Source organism: Danio rerio, chromosome 10 (assembly GCF_049306965.1).
Source record: "Danio rerio strain Tuebingen ecotype United States chromosome 10, GRCz12tu, whole genome shotgun sequence".
NCBI lineage: Eukaryota > Metazoa > Chordata > Actinopteri > Cypriniformes > Danionidae > Danio > Danio rerio.
Genome location: NC_133185.1, coordinates 27,591,665 through 27,610,270, shown reverse-complemented (window position 1 = coordinate 27,610,270; position 18,606 = coordinate 27,591,665). Strand labels below are relative to the sequence as shown.

General features: G+C 36.1%; 1 protein-coding gene across 2 annotated transcripts in view; it reads right to left on the bottom strand.

Annotated features, from left to right (window-relative positions):
• kdm6bb (lysine (K)-specific demethylase 6B, b) overlaps nt 1–18,606 on the bottom strand; it is a 139,510-nt gene that overhangs the window by 50,469 nt on the left and 70,435 nt on the right. The window contains exons 4-6 of one of the 2 annotated variants that reach the window (XM_068223805.2): nt 18,246–18,332; nt 2,958–3,100; nt 2,322–2,493 (exon numbers count right to left, since the gene is read on the bottom strand). The gene's annotated coding sequence lies outside the window, so the exon portion shown is untranslated. Of the gene's footprint in view, nt 1–2,321; nt 2,494–2,957; nt 3,161–18,245; nt 18,333–18,606 lie in introns of those variants that run through there. The other variant, XM_073914083.1, reaches the window with a different exon arrangement.

The window sequence follows — 18,606 nt, the reverse complement described above, 5'->3', positions numbered from 1 at the left end:
GGAATGTTCCACAATATGAAATATTGTTATACCTTTATTTCCTTTTTTCATCTACGTTAAGCATCTACACTCACCGGCCACTTTATTAGGTACACCTTCCTAGAACCGGGTTGGACCTCCTCTTGTTATCAGAACTGCCTTAATCCTTCAGGGCATAGATTCAACAAGGTACTGTGAATATTTCTTAGATTTTGGTCTATATTAACATGATAGCATCATGCAGTTACCACGCAGTAACCATCAGCAAAAATACTGTTTTGGTAGGCTGTGGCGTTGACACGATGCTCAATTGGTACTAATGGGCCTAAAGTGTGCCAAGAAAATATTCCCCACACCATTACACCACTACCACCACCAGTCTAAGCCGTTGAAACAAGACAGGATGGATCCATGCTTTCATGTTGTTGACACCACATTCTGACTCTACCATCCAAATGTCCCAGCAGAACTCGAGACTCATCAGACCAGGCATCGTTTTTCCAATCTTCTATTGTCCAATTTTGGTGAGCCTGTGTAAATTGTAGCCTTTATGTTCTTAGCTAACAGGAGTGGCACCCAGTGTGGTTTTCTGCTGCTGTAGCTCATCCACATCAAGGTTGGACGTTTTGTGCGTTCAGAGATGCTCTTCTGCATACATGGGTTGTAACGGGTGGCCATTTGAAATACTGTTACCTTTATATTACTGGAATTTTTCTCTTTGTTAGACTATTCTCTGTAAATCCTAGAGATGTTTGTGTGTGAAAATTCCAGTAGATCAGCAGTTTCTGAAATACTCTGTGATCAGGCCCTAAAACATTTGTTTGGTTTTCCATTGAATTAGAAAAACAGCTTAAAAAAAAAAGGCTATGCTGTGCTGTAGTTCAGCGCAGTGGTTTCAAATTGGTAAAATTGTTTGACAAACAGTTCAATCTATCTTTGTAATGTAATATTCATTCCTTTGCCTTCTGCTTAGACCCCTTTATTCATCAGTGACCACAGCAGAATGAACCGTCAACTTATCCAGCATATAATTTACACAGCAGATCCAGCTGGTAAACATTCATACACAATCATTGACACGCATACACTACAGCCAATTTAGTTCATTATGAGGGAAACCGGTGCAACCCACGCAAACATGGAGAGAACATGCAAACTCCACACAGAAATACCAACTGACCCAGCCAAGACTCGAACCTGCGACCTTCTCGCTGTGAGGTGACACTGCTAACCACTAAGCCACCATATCACCCTGAATACAATATATCAATCATTATTATTAATATAGTGGTGGCCAAAATTATTAGACACCCCAACAGATCTGAAAATATTAACCATTCTTGCCTCTAAAACAGGGGTGCTCAACCCCGTTCCTGGAGATCGACCTTCCAGCTTAAGGTAGCTTTCAGCTAAAACCCTGATCAAAAACACCTGAATCAATTAATTAGGACCTGAATAGCACTTGATAATTACAGGCAGGTGTGTTTAATATGGGTTGCAACGGAAATCTGCAGGAAGGTCGATCTCCAGGAACAGGGTTGGTCACCCCTGCTCTAAAACATGATTAGCACAACAAATATAAAGTGAGACATGCTGATTTTACAACTTTAATATTTAGTATATCCACCTTTTGCAGCAACTAGCAGCACATCTACTGGCCTAGTGTCAATCTATTTCCTGAGAATGTCAACTATCCCAGTCCTACAATGATTACACAAGTAATTTGGCTTCTTCTGTCAAGGAACATGATTGTCTGATATTGACAGTGTAATATTCCTGCCTTTCTCTTAGGGATGACACAAAGGCTCTATTCTTTGGTTTATAAAGCATAATTATGATGTATTGTGAAGGTGAATCCAACAAAATAACTGTAACACTAAACCACGTCAAGTGTTTTTACCATTTGGCTGATTTTACGTTACTGTCAATAAAATGTGGTTATTTTATCGGCCTGTGTTTTTTTAAATCTGTTTATTTTAAAGTTACTGTGTTATGTTTAAAAGTTTTACATTACCTTTATATGATTTTATAAAATAATAAAAATGTAAAACAACAATTTGGGGGTTTATTAAATATCCTATATTAATTTTAAATGTCAGGTATAACACGAGGAGTTCATCCCTTGCTTTAAAAAATGTTACAATTCCAAATATTCATGTCAGAATCATAATCCAAAAGTTAGATAAAAAACTACATGAAAACCCATAACCGAAGTGAGCCAGCTCTGCTTGGAAACAGCCTTGTTTGAACATGCAACACACATGAAATATGATGCTCAATGTCATCATGTCTCAAGCCTGATGAACCATGATTATTGGTATGGCGAGTGTTTATAAACCCACCTCTTCTCCATGATGATTGGCTCTGCATGCTGTCCATTTGCCTCAGCCAAATCAGAAAGAAGCTCCGGACAAACTGGTAGCGCATTTCGATTGGCCGCAGATGCATCAGCGTTAGTGACATCATCTTCCATCCCACTGCAGGGATAGAGGAAAAACCCCAGCTGCTAAACAGCTGTGCCGTAGACAAGAAAGTAAATAGGAGAAAAAGGGTGTTTTTGTAGTGTTTTGTATTAGTAAGGTATTAGTTTTGAATCACAAGATATTAAACATATTTATTTTATATATGTGTATATGATTCTATCTACACAAGTCAACAAATATATATAAACAAACGTTAAAATCAGTGCAAATAAACAAAGCATTAAATAATGAGTGAAAAAATAATGTTTAAATAAGGAAAATATGTTGACAGACTACGAAAGCCTTGCAAATATCTTGGATGTAATATCTGTATTCAAACAGCTCCATCTAGTGGTTTATTTCAAAAACACAAATACCGCGCACAAGTGACAAACATTTTTAATACACAATTTTAGGAGTGAGATTCTGGACTGCAGCTTGCTCGTTATAAAATCTGAAAAATAACACAACTCAACAGTGCTCATACCAGCTGTTGCAAAACAGTCTTAATCTTACCTGAAGGAAGAGCTGGAGACACATCTTTCCGTGAGTATGAGGTAATGAAGGAGGACTGCGCAGTTTAAATTCCATCAATAATCCTCCATACAGTCTTCCTCCACCTGTGACATCCCCATCTGTGCGTGTTTCCTCCATCAGAGCTTAATTACGGATGAGCAGAGGCAAGAGGACTTGTTACTGACAGCTGCGTTACTTTTACTAAGGATGAGTGGTTGAGTCACTGAGTGACGTAATCGCTATTCATCCCACGCGAGTCACTTGTGCTTGATAACAAGCTCGTGCAACTCTTTTCTCTAACATCACAAGTTTTTGTTAGTAACAAAAGTAGTAGTAAGTACATTATATTCACCTCGCTTTTGTACTTTGCTTTTATTTATGCATTTACTTATTATCATTATTATTATTTACGTAATTTATATTAATTAATTAATTAATTAATTGATTAATTCATATTCTTTTCGGCGTAGTCCCTTTATTATTCCGGGGTCGCCACAGCAGAATGAACCGCCAACTTATTTAGCACGTTTTTACGCAGCGGATACCCTTCCAGCCACAACCCATCTCTGGGAAACATCCACACAGACATGTTCACACTCATATACTACGGACGATTTAGCCAACCCAATTCACCTCTACCACATGTCTTGAACTGTGGGGGAAATCGGAGCACCCGGAGGAAACCCATGCGAACTCAGTCAGAACATGCAAACTCCACACAGAAAAGCCAACTGACCCAGCCAAGGCTCGAACCAGGGACCTTCTTGCTGTGAGGCGACAGCACTACCTACTGCGCCACTGCGTCGCCTTATATCAATTTATTTTTACTTAATTTTTATTATATACAGTTTTTAAAAGGGATATATACTTTAAATTGCTCACCCTCTTTTTTCCTTGCTAGAAATTGAATAGAATTAACAAAATTATAACATTTAGTCCAGACGAAAAACTCATGAATGGTCCTGAAACATTGCTCAATTTGGATGCATGCAAGCTTCCTGTATATCATTTACCAATAGATGTAACCTCACATGAGCTGATGCTGTATGTCATTTTAAAATTCAAAATAATGTTCATTTTCTTGCTCAGACCAATCAATTTGCTTCATTTGTTTTCAAAGTACTACAGGTATTTATTTTGTTTTGACTGTATGCGTTTTTGTGACTCTCAAGGTGTCAGTAGCTTTTGACTTGGATTTTATGAAGCATCAACCATGGTTTCAGCAAAAAATACATGGCCAGCCTTACTAAACACCCTCCCAAATGTCTGAAAAATAGTTAAAATTCAGAATAATAAAATAATAATAATAATAAAAATTACATATACACTCATCGGCCACTTTATTAGGTACAGCTTACTAGTACCGGGCTGGACCCCCTTTTGTCTTTAGAACTGCCTTAATCCTTCGTGTCGTAGATTCAACAAGGTACTGAAAATATTCCTCAGAGATTTTGGTCCATATTGACATGATAGGATCATGCAGTTGCTGCCGATTTGTCAGCTGCACATCTATGATACAAATCACCCATTTCACCACATCCCAAAGGTGCTCTATTGGATTGGGTTCTGGTGACTGGAGGCCATTTGAGTATGGTGAACTCATTGTCATGTTCATGAAACCAGTCTGAGATGATTCACGCTGCATGACATGGCGCGTTATTTTGGTAGCCTGTGTGAACTGTACCATGAGTTTTCTGTTCTTAGGACACAGGAGTGACACTCGATGTGGTCTTCTGCTGTTGTAGCCTATCTGCCTCAAGGTTTATTTGAGTTACTGTTGCCTTTCTATCCTCTTGAACCAGTCTGGCCATTCTCCTCTAACCTCTGGCATCAACAAGGCATTTATGCCCACAGAACTGACGCTCACTGGATATTTTCTCTTTTCTGAACCATTCTCTGTAAACCCAAGAGATGGTTGTGCGTGAAAATCCCAGTAGATCTGCTGCTGAAATACTTAGACCAGCCCGTCTGGCACCAACAACCATGCCACGTTCAAAGTCACTTAAATCACCTTTCTTCCCCATTTTGATGCTCAGATTGAACTGGAGCAGATCGTCTTGACCATTTCTACACGCCTAATACATTGAGTTGCTGCCATGTGATTGGCTGATTATAAATTTGCCTTAACGAGCAGTTGAAGTTAGTTAGTACCTAATAAAGTAGCTGGTGAACGTAATTTATTTATAGCTCATATATATTAAAAACATGGATTGTTTGGATATTTTTAAAAAAGAATATAAAACATTATACCAGCTAGAAAAGGTTGAAGTTCAGGAATGTAAGCTTTAAGTTGACGTTTACGATACATTAATAATGTTATCTCTCATTGTTGGAAGTTCATTTATTCATTCCAGTTCTTTTGCTTGTTCTAAATTAGCAGAGGAATTCATGTGAATACTTGCATTATCCTCTACAGAGCTATCCAAAGTACTGGCCAAAAGAAGCAGAAAAAGTGGGATGCAGACCACCCACCAGGTAACTATGGCAACAAGTCAACCTTACAGTGGTGGGCAGACCAGTCAGCCATTAATGAAAGCTCACTAGTAAGTGTGAAAGTTAACATATACAAACACCTAAAACACTTGCTTGTGTGCACTGTGTACACTACACTACAAAGAACACTTAGACAAGAGGACTTCTGTTCTTCACACACACAGTATAAATAAACATGGTGAGCTCACTAAAAATCCAGGTATAATTTAAATCTTACAAATGTTACTTTACATCATGCTGTAGAAAGTATCAAAACAATGTTTATTTTCAGGTGTAAAACTAGTTTGTAAATACACATTGTAAATTGGGGTGACACGGTGGATAACAGTAATATGCAATAGGTTTATATCGATCAAAAGATTTATTTTTACACATCACCTTTATAACAGTTTCAGCAACAATTTGTTCAAGGATCAGGTTTCTCTAATATGGAAGGTAAAAGTAGGGCCTAAATATCTTTAACTCTCTATCATTTGAGCCATATATGATCACTTTGAAACTGAAACACTTTTACAATCAAGTTGAGCTTTACTGTCATTCCACTACACGTGTGGACATACAGTTAAACAATCAAATGTCATGTCCTGCAGAACCAGAATAAACAACACAAATAAACAATCATAATTATGAACACATTATGAACATAATTATTAACACAACACTGGACATAAGAGCTACTTTAACCCTATAAATACCTAAGATAACAGATCTGTAATCTAACTTTACTAACTGTACATATACTGCACATGCCATGATTTGTTTCCAGGTACGATGCGATTAACATCTATGGACATAACATTATGTAATGTAAAATCATGTAATCCATACCTATTCCATAACCCCAAACTCAACCATAGCTGTAAATTGTTCTAAAAGTCAAAGGGGGATAATAGTTGGATAACACTTATGTAAAAGTGCATACATCTTAAGCCTAAACTTAACATATACTGTAAACGTATCCCTTAATTCTGATTGGCTGATTGAAATGTTGTTCCAGGAACATGTCCTACTTGGTGAAGTCAGGTTAGGGACAAATCCTATAAATAAATACTAAAACTATACACATAACTTAAGACAAATTATTCAAGAACTTTTACATAAGACAGAACAATATTGTCCTAGATATTGTGCAAAAAAGGTATTTTAAGGTTGAAGAAAACTAGTGCAACATGGCTTGTGGTACATTAACAAATAAACATTGCTTTTCCTTGTAAGATGGAGTTTAAGTAAATATGTCTGGTGCATACAGGCTTATGCAAAAATTTAGGCACCCCTCTGTGGCCACAAAAATGTGCTCTTTCTATATAAAAGAGTAAAATGCCATTCGGTTTCTTGAGAAAGCTAGATTATGTGATGTCTTTCCGACATAAATATGTAATGTAGCAATATTGAGATGTGTGAAATTAAATTGAAACTGAAAAACAGGCTATGCAAATGTTTGGGCACCCTCTCTTTTGTGTGGATTTCAAAGCCTGTAGTCACTTAATGCTGATTGATTACAACACAAAATTGATTTGAGTGACTCAGTGAACCTTAGCAATCCTAACACAGGTGCAACCAGTCATGAAAAAGGATATTTGATATAGCTGATGGCTAGTTGTGCTTCTCCTTATTGTAAACATGAAAGTAGCCACATGGGAACCTTAAAAAAAATCTTCCTAATGACCTAAAACTATAATAATTTATCAACATGAATTAGAAGAAGGATGCAAAAAGCTATCACAAAGGTTTAAAGTCTCTATCTCCACAGTCAGAAATATAGTAAGAAAATGGAACAGTTAACTGTGAAGGAAAGATGTGCTAGACCAAGAAAAAATATCTGAAAGGCAAAGAATGGTTAGAACGGTCACAGACAAACCACAGACCACCTCCCAAGAGGCATGCATGGCGGAAAAGAAAACAGCATTCCAGGAGAAGAACCTGCTCCCTGCTGTAAAATATGGTGGAGGGTCCATCATGCTGTGGGGATGTGTGGCAAGCACAGGTACTAGAAACCATGTCAGAGTTAAATGCCAAATGGATTCCACCCAGTATCAGCAGATTCTGAAAAACAATGTTCAGGAACCAGTCAAGAGGCTGAAGTTATGAGTGTTGGATGTTTCAGCAGGACAATGACCCATAGCACAGTTTCAGATCTACCAAGGAATTCATCCTCAGACACGATACAATGTTCTAGAATGGCCATCCCAGTCCCCAGACTTCAACATCATTGAAAATCTATGGACTGATTTGAAAAAGGTTGTTCATGCTCGTCACCCATTAAATTGAACTGGAAAAATTGTGCATGGAAGAATGGCCCAAATGCCTCCTGTAAGACTTCAGGGACTTATCCTTGACTATGAGAAGTGACTAGGCTGTTATTTCAGCAAAATGTGGCTGTACAAAAGATTGATGTCATTATTCTGTTGGGGTGTCCAAATTTTCGCACCTGTCTGTTTTTGTTAAGACATAAATTCCATTGCATCTGTTGATTAAATAAATGTTGCTTTGTTCCAAGGGTATAAAATATATCCAAATGAATTTGCTGATTTAAACAGCCAGCAGGTTATGGCTTGCAATAACGAAAATTATCAGGGGTGGCCAAAATTTTGCATAAGACTGTATAGAGAGCATAGTGTTTCTACAGGTGGTTTGTCAAGCCCACAATGCACAGAGTGATTTATAGAAAGTGTCTGGTACAAATGCACAAACAAATGTGTCGGTTAAAGTGTCCGATGAAAAAATTTTTTTCTACCGGTGGATCTTCTCATTGATTATATGTACAGTATATATATAATAACCCCCAGTAACACTCCAGGGTTTTTCCAATTGAGAGTATTTCAATTAAATAAAACATGCAAAATGTGATGTCATGCGCAGATTGACCATGTTAGTGTGCCAACAACCAATGACATTGAGGTTCTTGAGACTATCTTTCACATATATGATTCTGATATACAGTTAAATTAATGAATTAATAGCCCCCTGAATTATTAGTCCACCCCCCTCCCCTGTTTATTTTTCCCCCAATTTCTGTTTAACAGAGAGCAAAGTTTTACAACACATTTCTAAACTTAATAGTTTATTAATTCATTTCAAGCCGTAAATAAAACAAATAAGACTTTCTCCAGAAGAAAAAATATTATCAGACATATTGTGAAAATTTCCTTGCTCTGTTAAACATCATTTGGGAAATATTTAAAAAAGAAAAAAAAAATTCAAAGGGGGGCTAATAATTCTGACTTCAACTGTATACAGCTATAAATATCAGATGTCATGTTTGTTTGTAAAGCATGTCGAAATGGTGTACCGTACATATGCAAACATCTGGCCCCAATTTACCTTCCATGAAATAAGCAGAAAATAAGGATCTTAGAAAGGCATTATGAAACATTGCTACAAAGTAAATTTGTGAGGAAGACTGGCATTACCTACTTTAGGCAGTTTAAGGTGACGTGTTCTTTCTATTGAGAAACAATAAGTCCATTTGTGAGTGCAGACATTGTACTTTCACAAACAGCTACTGTACAATACACACTGCACAAAAGGAAACTTTTAATGTAATAAAAATATTTGCAAGGGCAGTTGGTTACATATGGACTTTTCCCTGACTGCTTTGCTTTGAGATGCTGTTGTCATGGTAGTGCACGAAAAAGTACAAGTACAAGCACTTCAGAAAATGAGAAAGAACCTCTTCAAAAGACATGCAAGCTCTTGACCTTCAGAACCAATGAGAGTCATCACACACACAAAATACAACAGCAGCTCTAGTAATGACTCGGAACACTTCTGATTAAATCATTTGCACTTCCGGCAATAAATGTACTCTAATTTATTCTGATTAATTAACAGTCCACAAATCACATTCAGCATATCTGGACCCAAGGTTTAAAGCTTATTTAGTTACTTGCTTGAGCAGGAGGATGTACACAGCATATGGCTTTTACAAGATTTTTTAATCATGTAAACAGCCAGTTTCATTATAGACAAGCAGCTATAAATGAGAAAATGTGTACATAGAGAAATTGATTACCCTCAATAAAGAGTCACTAGGGGGCGCTATGACTCTTTTTGTGGTGAAAAAAATCACTCAAACCGTCACTGTTTTCCATTTAATTGCACTGACAGCTACGTTCTTGTTATACATCAGTTTGGTTTGACCCTGCTGGGGATGCAAATTGCTTATTCATTTTAGTTTATTGACTTGAAATATGTTCAAAATCACACAAATGAAAATGAGACGACATTTTCAGCTCCAGATGAATGTACATTAAAAACAAATCAGATGCGTTTGCATTTGTTTGAAAGCATGCTGAGAGAGCAACAGTATACATCTTGTTTACGGCCGACCCCTAAATCACCAATTACCAGCATCAACAGGAAATACATGATCATTACAGTTCACTTAGACCTGGAGTAATGTCATTCATCAATCAAATCTGAAGTCAGTTATAGGATGAAAATGAGAGAAGACGAGTGAGGATATGGTTTTATTACTGGCTGTCATCCACAGCCATGCTTTAATGTTTCATTATGGCTTTATTGTAAATTTATTACTGTGCATTATGTATTTTATAATGGCTTTATTATGGATTATCTGAGACCCGTTGTATTATATCGCAGCTATTTAAAGTCCTAATCCTTTCTTATTCACATTTTCCATCACATTTAAAATTTACAGCCTTTCTCTTCCAGGAAAACGAAAGCCAAAATATCGATAATGCATGCAGCGCTACAAAACTTTGATCCAATCAAATGTTCTTTAGAATAAAATTGTTCTAAATGTCCCCAACTAAGAGCTTTATGTGTAGTAGTAACTGCACAAAGGAGCTTTTATTTCTACACTATAAAAAATTATATGATCAATTAGTTGACAACATATGTTTTTAGGTCATTATAGCTTTTTAAACTAAGTTAATCTTGTTCTAACTTGATTTTATAAGTTATGCCAGCTGTTTTAAGTTAGTTTAGCATAATAAAAGTTCAATGGACTCAAAATGTTAATTTGATTCAGCTTAAAAATTTAAGGCAACCAGGATTTTTTTTACAGTGTAAATTTTTGTACAGTTTTTTTTAAACAGTTTTTTACCCGCAGAAGATTGTGGGAATAACAATCACAGATAATAAAGTCATAAAAAATAGATGAGAATAACAAACTGAACTGATCTGAACAGAGTGAATACACTGATGAGCCAAAACATTATGACAGACACAGATGAGACAAACATTATCGACCATCACACACTCATATTTGTTTTGCTTGTTCAAACTACTTAGTTAAAATCAGCTGAAACTACACAATTATTGAGATTCATTTGGGAGAACTTAATTTTTGTTTATGTTCAGTCTCATACATTTGTAAAAAGTGTTAAATTAACTTAATCGATTTGTATTGGAACAACATTGTTTGTAATTGTGTGGAACCCTGCATTTTTTTACAGTGCATATTAAAGTGGTTACTTCACCCAACATTCTAAATTCTGTTTTTTATTACTCACCCTCATGTCATTCCAATTCCCTAAGACCTTCGTTTCTCTTCAGGACTCAAGTTAAGGTATTTTAGATGAAATCAGAGAGCTGACCCTCCATAGACAGTTATAGCCCTGAGATGCTTAAAGTGCAGAAAAAGAACCAAAAAAAGTGTTCAAATATTCTGTGTGACTTCAGTGGTTCAACTGTAATCATACTCAAGCTCCAAGAACACTTTTGCATGGCAAAAAAATGACTTTGTTTGGAAATTACTTCATTAAGTGAGTGATTATTGACAATTTAAAGTTTTGTGAAAATTTGAATAGTTTAGACTAGGGCTGCACAATATTGGAAAAATTTAGCATTGCAATATTTTATATTTCTGTAATATATATATTGCGATGTTCTGTAAATACAAATTCACCAGATAACTTGAATATCTCTATTTGCAAAAGATTTATAATGTTCGATCGAATGTTATACATTGGGATGATTCTGCAGTAAGAGTGCATCTTCATAAATCTAATAAACAATCTATAAACTTTAAAACTTTATCAAATCGGTTTGCCCGATACGTTTTTTTTCGTTGTGGTCTGTGCTATTTGTAGTGCATTTCTGTATTTTCATGTGTTGCGAGTATTTTCATGTATAACAATCTAGAAATAAAATCTAGAAAAAGACACAATTAAAAAAAGTGTTTTATCGTTTTCTGTGTTTGAATGATAAAAATAATTTCATAAAATTAATCACTGTTAAAGTTACAAATGGTACAATTTATGCCCGAATGCTTTTAAGATTATTATACAATCACAGGCATCAAAAACACATGCAAATGGTTAATTATAATCCAGACTCAACATTACGTATGCTTGCGATGTGACTATTGAAAATGATCACATTGTGATCAGGGCTTTACATTAACTTTTTTAATCACCGGCCACTGTGGCTAGTAGTTTTCCAATCTTACTAGCCACTCTGCATTTTCACTAGCCACAATTTCGTTGTTGGGAAAATATATTTTATATGCACAAGTTTGATGTTGACATGCTAAAATTACTTGATTTATATTTTGTGTTATGTCCACATGCGTCCTCATTCATTTTTTTTTTTTTTTTTTTGTGTCGAGTATGAGCTTGCTCAATGAGCATGAGCAAATGGGACATGGTTTAATAGTGTTATACGGCAATTAGTTTTTATTTTAAATGACTTTTTTTAGAGCTCAAAATTAACGATGTACCAAATTTTATCTCTATAACCACACGAAACAATAATTATTTTTCAGCCACAAATTTTTAATGTGTCAAAACAAGCAAAATACAGCTGTATACTATACTTTTTATTTAACAAAACATTTCTTAAAAAAGGAAGAAAACTACAATTTAAAAATTATTTTAACCAGATAAAGTGGCTAGTGGAGGTGTCTGTCTAACCCACCAAAGCTGAAATCTACCCGCATTTGGCGGGTTGGCGGGTGTTAATGTAAAGCCCTGATTGTGATATTAATGTTTTTTCTAAAATGAGCATTTTCTAACCCATTCTATGTCATAGAAGTAAAATGACTGAATCTACATGTAGGAGAAGTTTAGAAAAATGCTAATTTTAGAAAAAAATACTTAAAGTTTTTTTTCACTCTTTATTTTCACGTTAAGGTCTAGGTGGACAAAATGGTAAGCAAACTACTAGCTCTCGTAAACTGGCATGTTGGAGAAATTGGCAGAAATAAAAATGTGGGGTACACTGACGAGGGCAGATTATTATGCAAAGATGACTGGTTCAGAATATCTATGAAACAGTAATGCCTGTGGGTTGCTCCTGGTCAACAGTGGTAAGAAAAGAAAGCAAATCATGGAAGGACAAACCACAAACTAGTGACGTGCTGATGGGTGGCCACTGATGCACAAAGGCAAAGAAGTCTATCCCATCTGGTCTGCAGAGCCTACAGTACTGTGGCACATAAGTCACACATCATTTTGATGACGGTTTTATTCGTCAAAGACATGTAATTTGCAGCATATGGGACTGCCTATTACCTATAATTGCCCTCTAACACCATTCTAAGTGTCGACAATTAGCACACAAACATCTGTACAGGACTATAGGGTAAAAGGAAGTTACCTGGTCCAACGAGTCACGCTTTCTTTTATGTTGGACAGCTGTTTACGTGCTTGACTTTTACCCAGGGAAGTCATAACATCAGCATGCACTACGGTATGTGATGAAGAAGGTGGATGGAGCATGATGCTATAGGCAGTGTTTGACTGGAAAAACCTGGATGCAATCATTCATGTGGATACAAATTTGACATGTGCTACCTACCTAAACATTGTTGCAGACCTGGTTCACAGTGATGTTTTCTGGTGGAACTGGCTTCTTTCAGCAGGATAATGCACACTGACGTGCACGTACATAGTGATGTGTGATGATTTAAGTGATATGAAGAATTCAGGATATTGACTAGGCCTTCAAGTTTTCTGATATCAATGTAATTGAGTATCCTCCAGTTGCTCTGGTTTCCCCCACAGTAAAACCCAACAGTCAACTTTATCAAATGAAATGAGTGTAGTTAACTCAAAATGGACTGAAAGTTAATTCTACTTATTTGAAAAGAGTTTTGAACTCAGTGTTGAAGATAATAAATTAATTAAATACCTCATTACTAGGGCCAGACAGAATCTGCGGACATTTTTTGCTATTTCTGCAGAGAATTTTGTAAAATTTCTGCGGATTTATTCAAAATGATTTTGGGAGTATCATAACTAAAAACCTAATATATTAAATTAAAAATAATACCTTTTTAACTTGTATTTAATGTTTACAATGCAAATCCAATTAGATCCATTTTATTTGGTAAACAAAGTCTATCATATTATCTATCTACTAAAAGACATTAAATATTACTTTACAAACTGTATTGTAAATAAATCAAATTAACTTTTTTATACTAGTCAATAATATTACTGACATTAATTTTAAAACAGAATAAATGTAAATTTACACACATTTACTAAAGTAAATAAACAGAATCAATGATGGGCTAAAAATCTGCAGAATTTTGTACGCATAGATTCCGTATGGGTCTATTCATTACTTCAAATTAATTGGAGTAAGTTCCCAGTACTCATATAGATTGTTTTTTTGTTGATTGGTGACAAATAATGGCCTGATTTTTGGGCTTTACAGGGCATCAATGACATGTAGTATCAGTGAATTGGATGAACTAAATTCGTAGTGTGACACATGAATACTGGGTTCCCTATAAATCTTTTTAGTAAACAGTTCTTGAAAGAACATTTTTCTTCTCAAGTGCATCAAATGAAAAGTCTTGAAGGAGGCGGGGCATTTCAGATACTAGAAAGCATTTGATTGGTTATGACTTGATGAGAAACTAGTTTGAGGTGACAATCGTTATATAAAAACTCTTCTATATAGGCGGAAGTGACAAACTGCAAGTTTTCACATGTTTATATCAGTTTTAGATCTTCTAAACATGAATTTTGTCATTGTTTTGGAGCACACTAGCTTAAAGATATCTTTAAAAAAATACTAATAATAACATCTAAATCCATGGGACCTTTAATGCCAGTAAAGAGTTAAATAAAATAAGTTCAAGTTACAATGTGTCAGCACCAGTGGTGGACAGAGTACTAAAAAGTCATACTTAGTTAAAAATATCATTATTTAATTAAAAATGTAGCGCAAGAGTAAAAGTATCTGTTGTATGTCTTACTTAAAGTGTTAGTAAAAAGTAGCCCTTTCAAAAGTACTCAAGAGTAGAGAGTAGTGAGTTAAAAGCTGACGCATTTACATGTAACTTGTGGATGTGTGTAAACGTAACATTCTGTAGTCCATTTAGTTATTGCTTTGGAACTGGTTATATACGCATTTCATAACATATCACAGCTTATATTATCACTGTTATCGTATATCAATGAAAAGACAGATTTATGGTGCTGCACAGATGCGTGGATTAGAACTGAACTTCTAATTAATTTTTAATGAACTTCATTGTCACAAATTGTTATTAAAACCATAATTTATTACCCTAATTAAAATCTCAGTAAACACACTTAGCTGCTATAAAAATAAACAAGGCTGTCAGAATGAACGGCTGAAAATATCTGAGCCGGTGTCGCATGATAGAACGTGAAGAAACAGAGCACGCTGGATTCCTAAATGTTTGACAGGCGCGCCATATGTTTGTTAATTATGAAGCTCTTATGAAAGCACATCAGCTTTGCTTTTTTTGCTCCTGCTGCTGGTCATATGGCTCACATCAGCTTTCTGGACACAGCTGGCTGAGGTCAAACTCTCTCCTTGTTCCACAACATGCTGACAGAAAGTTTTTGACTCTGACTAGATGTGAGCCAAAATGGACGTCTTTCTGACATATGGGGGTCGTGGTTTGAGGGAGTGTGTGGCAAGAAGTGGCAATACTGTATCATTGGTTTCCAGCAGTTTTTGGACAGCCATTGTTAGGTCCACATCAATTTGCTCCTGCAGAAGACTCACTGTGTGGAGGATTTCAGAACTAATCAGTATAATTCTACACTGCTTTACACTGTGCTTCTTAAGTGAATATTATAGTTAAATTAATTTATTAATGATTCAATCTACCAAGACGAGATTGCAGTGTACTCTCAGCTAGATTTAAGACAACGTACCATGTTTAAATCCATTCCACAGACTTTCATATAAAATATGCATAAAGGTTATTGTTATCAAAGTTACATTAAGATAATATTGTTGGTTATGTCTGCCCTATAAATTGAGTTTGAAACATGAAATCATAAGGCCTAATTTATATTTGATCAAAACATTGTTGAAAAATTTCCACACATTTTTTAAAAAGTTTTTCAAAAGTGGCATCACAGTGGCGGAGTAGGTAGTATGATCGCCTCACAGCAAGAAGGTTGCTGGTTCGAGCCTCGGCTAGGTCAGTTGGGTCAATTTCTGTGTGGATTTTGCTTGTTCTCCCTGTGTTCATGTGGGTGCCCCGGTTTCCCACATAAGTCCAAAGACATGCGGCACAGGTGAATTGAGTAGTGTAGGTGGGTGTGTATGGGTGTTTTCCAGTGATGAGTTGTAGCTGGAAGGGGCTTTGCTGTGTAAAACATATGCTTGATAAATTGAGGAGACCCCTAATTAATAAAGGGACTTAGTCGAAAAGAAAATAAATGAATAAATAATTTCAAAAGCATTCACCTTTTAGGTATTGATTCTAAGTTCTTTTTAATTAATTTTTATCAAGTAAATATAAGTATAATATTTATTATGTTAAAAATTTTAATTTTCTGCCAAATATAAGTGTAGTGAAATATTCACTAAGCAATTTTGTTGTCACTTGACCAAAAAAACAACAACCCAAAAACAAAGAACAAAAACAAAAATTGACAAAATTATGTGTGAAAAGATCACTAAGAATGTTTAAAGGGCCATGAAACCCCTCTCTTTCGGTTCATGTCTAACTCAGAAAAATGCTTCATGATGGGCGTGGAGTGCTTCGAGCAGAGGGAGAAGTGGGTGTGGCCAGCAGAGCAGGGGAAAAAGAGGGGAGCTAACAACTGTTGTCAGATTAGATCCATACCATGAGGAGAGCCACGATTTTATAGTTTACAAAGTGCAAAGAAAAATGCAAAGAAATAAACAGTAAGCAATTTAATACCCTGCTTCATATGTTATTCGTAATTTCATATACACATAACCACAATTTGTTATATCATTATAAAGATAACCATGTTTATATAAACGTTATAAACAGCTTTGCTGTATCGGCCCTGACAGCATCGCGGGGAAACACATGCAACAAACACTGTAGATTATGCAAAATGCATACGACCCTTCATGAACTAAATACTGCATACCATATGCGGACGTGGTCGCACCCAGTCCTTGTGTCTCACAGCTTGGTAAGTCTTGCCTTACCTTCAGAAAGCACATGCTCTCTCAAATAATAAAGAAGCAGGGTCTTCTCATACGATAAGAAAATTCTGCTCTGATCCAAATGACCCATCATTCTGGACAGGCAGATCAGTGCTATATCATTTTGATCCTGCCAAATAAGCAAAAAGCTCAGAATTACCCAGTTTTCCCCACAATAAAAGCTGACAGGTGCTAATGTTGTCTTAACTGATGCTCAACACACACAAATCTGTTAAAATCTCAAAAAAGTACTCCAGGGTTTCTTCAACCTTTAAAATAACATTGGTTACATTGAGCTAAGCTAGCACAAAGACACTCCCCTAAATGACCAAAACCTAAAAAAAAAAAAAAAAGCTAGACTTTTTGCATCACATAGATCATCTACAACTTGCCACTCTGATTCGCCAACCTTGAGATTTGTGTTTCTGAAACAGACACTCGAGGGAAGCAGAAAGCGATATGTCAACCATCACTCCTCATTAGAGGCCGAAAAACCACAGTATGTGGCACAGCATGGTCCCTCGACCAATTTCTCAGTCCCTCCAAACCCGTATCACCCTTCTAGTGTCTCCAGCTGGTATCTTGCTCAGCAGTTTGACCAGCCATCGTCCCAGTGCTTGTATAGCTCACTTCTTTCTACAACTACTGGAGGAGCTCATTTGTCTGCATTCCACATAGAGAGGAGCCATTTGGATCTGACGGAGTGATTTAATCCCTCTTAAATACAGGCCTGAAGATTTCACAGAAAGACCTGTTACACGTGGGGAATGTCTGATAGATCCCCGCACATGTGTGTGTGGCCGCTGCCTTTGTAAAGCTGTCTTCAAGGAGTCGGACAAATCCGTATTATTGAAAGCTCAGCAAATCTAAACCTCTCGCTGAAGAGAGGAAGATGAGAAGGACAAGCTCGTCTTTATAGACAAACATGCTGAGATGTAGCAAATAAACAGAAAACAAAGGATGAAGAGAAGGGCGGTGGGAGAAATATACAAGCAGACGTTATTGATTTTCACCTCAGGAGTGAATTCTCAAGGAACTCTGGGAAATTTCGGGAGGCGGTAGTGAGTCAGAGTGTTTGAATATGAATCTGTGGAGACAGAAGCTCCAGCTCCACAACAGCTGCGGGATTCTGTCATGGTCTCGTCACAGTCGGCTGTGTCAGATTAGCGCATGTGCTTGTTTTCGTGAGGAGAACTGTATGATTTGCAAGCTAGGCTTATGAAAAATATGTGCATTCAGTGATATTTTTTAATAAACTATACAACACTGCTTCTTGACGATTTTGTCTGTTGAGTGGTGCTAAGAAATTCAGTTCAGTTCAGTTTTCATAGAAACATAAAGGTGACAGTGGCGACATTTTAAAATGATTGAAAAACCTACAGTACAGAAAAAATATGAACAAATATGAATAGGAGTTGCTGTTTTTACCTTAGAGAACATTCATTGACACAATCGGAGTCAGAGGCATATCAGAATGAAACTGAGTGTGCATGTTTTCCTCGTGGTCCCAATGGTCTGTGGGAAATTTAAAAGAAATCAGCCATAAACAACTGTAGATCAGATGCTAAATCCAATCTGAAATTGTATTCTATTCAATTTTATTCTCAGCTTCCTTTATGTTCATTTATTTTAGGTTAAAGACAATGAAAAGAACCTATTCATCAGCCTACAAGTGAAATGACTGAACAAGTGTCTCATTAAGAATAAAATTTCGGGTTTTTAGATCTGAACTCTTCAACTTCAACATATTATGCAACTTTTGACACATACACTCAATATTTATATTAGA